This window comes from Atta cephalotes (genome assembly GCF_000143395.1).
Source record: "Atta cephalotes unplaced genomic scaffold scaffold00005, whole genome shotgun sequence".
NCBI lineage: Eukaryota > Metazoa > Arthropoda > Insecta > Hymenoptera > Formicidae > Atta > Atta cephalotes.
Genome location: NW_012130069.1, coordinates 7,863,285 through 7,869,946, shown reverse-complemented (window position 1 = coordinate 7,869,946; position 6,662 = coordinate 7,863,285).

Below are 6,662 nucleotides of genomic sequence, written 5' to 3'. Positions count from 1 at the left end.
GAGAGAGAGAGAGAGAGAGAGAGAGAGAGAGAGAGAGAGAGAGAGAGAGAGAGAGAGAGAGAGAGAGAGAGAGAAAGGACGGTCACAGATTTTGACGAAGAGACTTGAGTTGAAAAGGGGGTTGAATTGTCTGTTAGAGTCATCGTGAAAGAGTTGCAAACGCAAACTTCGGCAAATTGTACGAATTGAAGTATAAAGATGCGAGAAAAGGAGTAAGGTTCGACGCACCGGATAGGTCCTGCTTAAACGAACGCTGAACCACTGATTTGGCTATCCGCTACTTACTCGGTACCACCGTGCACGAGCGGAGCACAGTTGCTCGATGCGCCGGTGCACCACTAGCTGCAGCTGCCACCGCCGCTACTACCGCCTTTACGGTGCTACCACTACCGCCGGTGCTGCTACCGCCGTTATTGCCGCCGCCGCCACCACCGCCACCACCGCCACTGGCAAGACCTCGCAGAGGTGTCCACCTCGTGGCAGCCGACACTTCCTACCGGACGGTGGTAGTGTCCAGGCGCGCTGGACGACGCACGAGCTGTACAGTCAGTCGTTCGCTTCTCGACAGAGAGGGTGGAGGAAGAACGTGTTGATGGCGCTTGGTGGTAGTTGCTGGTCGTCGCATGAGCAAGGGTGGTCGTCGAGTTTCGAATAGAGAAAAGTAAAAGGGGACAAAGACGAACGATCGAAAGAGAGAGGAGGGTGCTGAAGGGGACAGAGACAGTTGAACCCTTCTTTCCTTTCGCGCTCGACGCGTGTCATCGCTAATACATAGCGCGTATATACGTTTGGAGGGTTTCTTCCCTCCAACGTAGCGGGTATAATACGCGGATTCCTTGAGGCCTTCACCCTTGTCGGTGTGTCACACGTCACGGTACTACGGCACTCCGGAACGTGTGTCACGTGAAAGAAGCAACGCGGCTCGTCAGGGTCGTCGTCCTGAGGACAAATTCAAGAACGGAGCGCGTTCTCGCGAAAAGGACTATCTCGTTGTATATCTCGTGCCATATAGGCATCCGCTATCATTTCGCAAAACGTATTTACCGCAAGGATAGTACAACCGTCGAGATATATCATCGTCGGCGGGGATACAGTGATCGGTAGCGGATTTGGCCAGGACCAGAGAGAACGACGACTCTGGAAGGGCCGAAGAAAGTCAGTGGTTGATTGATTGATTGATTGGTTGGTTGGGTCCGGTTCGGTTCGGTTGATTAGTTGGTTGGTTGGTTGGTTGGTGCTACGTGTGCCGGTGGCTAGTGGTGGCTCGGCTCGGACGGCTCAGGTAGCGGTAATGCCTCGTAGTAGCGATCGTGTCGCCAGGTCGCACGGTGTCGCAGGTAGGGTGAGGGACTGGGCCGACGAAGGTAGTATTGGCGCGGGTGTAGTTGCGGGCACCGCGGACAGGATACGTTGACGAGCGCAGCCGACCCCGGTGGCACGTTGCTGGCCACCGTCGTCGTCGCTGCTCCCGCAGGCCATGTATCGAGACGAGCCGGCGATCGACCGTGCCGGCGGCGGCGGCGGCAACCGCAGTGCCGGCGACCCGCGCCGGGCGAGATCGCCGCATCGACGTCGTGCATCGGCGGCCGCCGACCTGCCCGAGGACGCCGACGGCGAGGAAGAACCCTACGGGAAAGGGGAAGAAGAGGAGGAAGAGGCCTATGTCGTCCTTGATGTGCAACCTCGACAATTGTATGGCGATTCCACGACGAGAGTATGCTGCAACGACGACTCCTGCTGCTGTCGCGCCGCCCAGAAGAGGCCGGGTAGAAGACGGAGGGAACGCGGCTCGGGAAATGCGCTCAGGATACTTTACGTCGCTGCCGCCGCTGCCTTTCTCGCGCTTGCCGTCTCACCAGGTATGAAAACGATATTCTTGCCGATCATTGCAACATATTGAGCTTTATTATAAGATAAGTATATGAGATATGCACGTTGAGTGAAAATGGAAACGTCTTAGGCTGCTTTAATTTGGCAGAGAAAAGTTTCGTAGCATTTGCTAAGAAGGATTTTACAGTTCCGACAAATATACATTTCTTTCGTGAGAAAGAATTTGTTAGTATCACGAAAAATGTAAATCGGAAAGAATAGTAATTTTTATAAAATTCTAATAGTCAGGAGAGTATCAAAATAATTTTAATAGCATCTTGGAACTTCGTTATAATTTCATATTTCACATTCTTATTAAATATTTAATAAATTCTATTGTCATATCTTTTTCAAGATGTGAGGAATAATTCGCTTGATATTATGTTCGAATTCTGTTCTCTAAATTCAAAACGCATAAATTTTCCAAAAATATTAATTTTTTTATTTTATTCTTCTATTAGATCTTTTTTTTTTCTTAGTAATTCATAGGCAAAAATTTTTCGTGGTATTGATCCAAGATGACCATTTGTCTAAATTTAGAAATATATAACATGTAGTACGGGCGATAGAAATCAACGCTGGTTATCAATTATCTTCATGAAGACTCAAACCACAGAAAATAGAAACGTCCAAAATCAAGGTTTATATATTTAATATTAAGAATTGCTAATCGATAACCAGCGTTGACTCCTATCGTCTGTACTATATGTTATATATTTCTAAATTTGTTCAATTAAAGGATAAACTTATTAGTTTAGTGTTATTTTGTAATTAAACTATTTGTTTAATTCAAAATAAATATTTTCTCTTTATTTTAAAGCTTGTTTCCGAGATTCTTTGCCTTGTATATCTATTCTAAGGACTTGACAAGAATAGAATTCATTCTTTTCTTCTAGCATTACCTAACTGTGTGTTATGAAAAAAAGTTTTGTGAAAAAACAACAAAATTCTTCATAAAAATTTTCGGACCGAAACAAATGCTTTCGTTGCTCCTATTGAAGAAGAACTTCGATAGAATAGAAAACAATTCATTTTAGAAATCGAAATCGAATAGTATTTGTATTTGTCAAGATGCTTGCTAACTGTAATCTATGTCCATTTATCAGAATAATTTTAAGCTCGGTTTAATTTATTCTTTATCTTTTTCTTATTCTTAGAACTAGAGAAAGATAAAAAATAATCGAGGTTAAAGTTAATCTGCATTGGTAAAACCGGGCATAATTCATTCTTTGTCTAATCAATTCTTTGAAATATTTTAATCAATTCTTTCATGAAATCGCGAACTGTTCCAAGAACGTGATGAATTTTCGGGAAGTTACGTTGTTCTCAGCTGATTGAAGCGCGAGATGAACGGTGGATAAAATCCTAGTCTCGATTGATACATAAAAATAATAATAATAAATAATTTATTAATATTATTTAAATGATTCTTTTATAAATGATTTATAAAAATAATATATATCTACATAAGAAATGTGTATTGAAGATACAATTAGGCAAGAAGAAAAAAACCAATGTAATTCACCGGAAACTGATGGAAGAACGAAATAATAGATTTCTATAAACAAATGTATTATATTCGAAATAATATTCGATATAATATTTAGCTTTTCTGTTAATAACTTCCAAATATTACTTCTAAATATTGTTCATGTTTTAACAGATAAGCGTATCGTCTGTTAGTTTTTCAAACATTTTTCAACGTAATAGTAATCTTTAAAGCCGATTTCCACCAACGTTTGATTCGCAAAATCAAATTGAATTGAATCGGGATTGAATGTTCGTATATCTCGCGTAATCGACGAACGATGAACGGCTGCGGATTTATCTATGATCGATCAAACCCATCGAAAGGTAACGTGTATCTCGATTTTCATGAAAATTCGCTGCGATAGATACGATCAATCCAGGCCATATATCGACATCGCGCTTCACCCTGGTCTTAACAAAAGAACTCGCGAGAACCCCAGATCGGCTCGTTCGAAATGTGAAGGATAAACAGAGCAGCCTTTTATCGAGAAAATAAGACAAATATTCGTAACATATCGTGCATCTGCATCATGTTCATTTGCAGTAGAGTATGCAGGCACGTGTATTATTAAAACACCGACAGAGAGAGATTCTCGAAATTCTCGTTTCTTTCTTCCTCAGAAAGTTCTATTCTTGATGCATTCGTATCGAAACAAGTTGCGGCGATATCGAAATGCGGCTGCTGATCGAAAGATCAGAATATCATATCATATTTTGCTAAAATAAATTATATTATCGCAAACGAATAACGATGAAAATAATAAAAACTGATACATTTTAAATAATTATTATTTAATAAAATGTTTGAAAAATTATAGAAACGATTACCCTTAAATCGTTCTGATCCTGAGACGGGTAAATGAACGACAATCACATGACGCATTGCGTCAGAATTCAATTGTGTCGGTGGCGTGATTCGAGCATCTCGATTTCCGCTTCCATTTGGCAGAGAAGCGAGAAGTTGAATGATCTTCAGAATGTTTAGGACGAAATTAATCCTTAAATGATTAATTTGTTAAATTTTGATAATAATTATTCTTCAATGAAGAAATTATATTAATAAATTATGTCAATATAATTTCTATTTAATAAGTTGAAAGTTAAATTTTATTTTTTATTAATTTATTTCTTATTTCTTATAAAATTATAAAATAGCATGAAAAATTGCATATTTTTTAAATATTGTGTATCGATATAAATATCGATATAAATGTAATACATTATATAAGAGTATATAATATCTTATATAAGAGTATATAGTTATTTAATTAAAATTAAAATATTCCTCAGAAAGCATCTATATTAAAAAGACAATAGGAGAGATATATTGTACAAAAGATATCGCTTGTATTTCCCAGCAAAGATTGAGATAAATCGCAATTGTATTCGACTGTTAAATCATCATTTCGTGGTCATTAAATATGTGTGACGATAGCTGCTTCGCGCACAATACGCGCCATATTTATTGGCTATAAATTATAGTTAGTCCGTAATTTGCCACCCGTGAGCTAATGACATGATGTCGTATAAATCACGAGACACACTTGGCAAGTAGCACTTCGGCGATGTGCCGAAATGATTTGCGCTCTATAATGATTCATAATTGGCAATTCAAAAGTTATAGATATATAAAGCAGATTAATTCCAAAGAAGATTACACACATTAACAAGCCATTTCGATTTAACTGGTACACAATTTATTTATTCTTTTTTATGTTTCCACTTATTGTTATTCATATGTGAGAAATTAGATATATAAATTCTTCCTTTTTATTAAACATAAAAAAAATCTCAAGAATATCATAAAAAAATTTCATTTTTTTCAATAATTTAAGCTATACGAACCAATAAATAATCTAAAGTTATTTCTTACATCCATTCTTCGAAAATAATTTATATTGGTCATAATTAACAACTGTGCTCTTTGCCAAACAGCTAATTGACAGAGATATTTTTTCAAATATGGAATTGAAGAGCCTTCTCCTCAGCTACTCCTTTAGATCTACTCGGCACGATTAATTTCTTAACTTTTTAATTGACATCACTGAAGATGGCTCGAACAGAGCCCAAACATTCGATTCTTTCAATTTGTATGTAACGGTTTAAACAATACATTTACTAATTATTTCGCATAATTAATTGTGTTAGTTTATTACTCTAAATTGCCTGCCAATCAATGTACTTTTATATTTTTTTTAAAAAGATTTCGTAAACGGAATGGTTAATAAAGTTTACTTTAATTTATCTTATATTATTATCTATCTCTATTTGTCAAGTAAAAAAGCAAAAGAAATGTGACAAAAAAATAAGAAAATTATCTAATTAAAAAAAATTTATTTTCAAATTTATGTATCAGAACCATCGAGATAGGTCGTTAGAGACGAAGCCGTTACAACCTCACAAATCAAAATCAGATGAGATTTTTTTGACAATCGCGCATATATTACTCATGCAGGACCACATGCACCCCCACAGTTCGATCGTTAATTATGTTCCCTTCTTTCTCCCTCGGCATTCGCCGCCCCTATTCGTTGCAGGCTCTTCTATTTATCCGACAACGCATAAATATCCTCGCGAGACGACAATCAAAGGGGACTGCGAAGTAATCTCGTAAGGGCGACGCGCATTACTCCTACCTGATGCGCCATTAAAACGTCGTCGATGCACTTAAAACGTGAATAAGAACTCTCCTCGTCTATGTAGCATCGGCGTGTTCCTTCCTCCCTCCCCCTTCCGCTCTCCTTCATTTTTCTCTTTCGATCTTTCTTCCATTCTCGCGCCGTCTCCCTCACGGATTCGTGTGGCTCGTTCGCTCAATCCGCTTGAAACGTGGCGTGTGGCCCGTAGACATCGTCGAGCCGCACCCACGCACGCTATTTATCTCGTCTGCCGAAGCCGAGTGCCAAGAGAGTATTTTTTCGCATGCCGCCTCTCGGATCTCTCTTTCTTTCTCTCTCTTTTTATCCTTCGTTCTGTTAACGTGACCAGAGTCCTCTGGACCCCCTAGTCGCCTTCCTACGCCACACTCTATCACTTTTGCTCTTTTCCACTTTCAATGTCCGCCTCGCCGTGTTACGAGGAAGCAGATGACGAGCCACGCGATGAAATCGTATCGATGAGAGGATGATGGTACCACTTCTTAAATTTAGATGCTTTTTAAAAGCTATTTGACTTTATCAATTAGAGTTGGGATTATACAATTGAGAGAGAGAGAGAGAGAGAGAGAGAGAGAGAGAGAGAAGTAGTAATATATAGTGTATAGT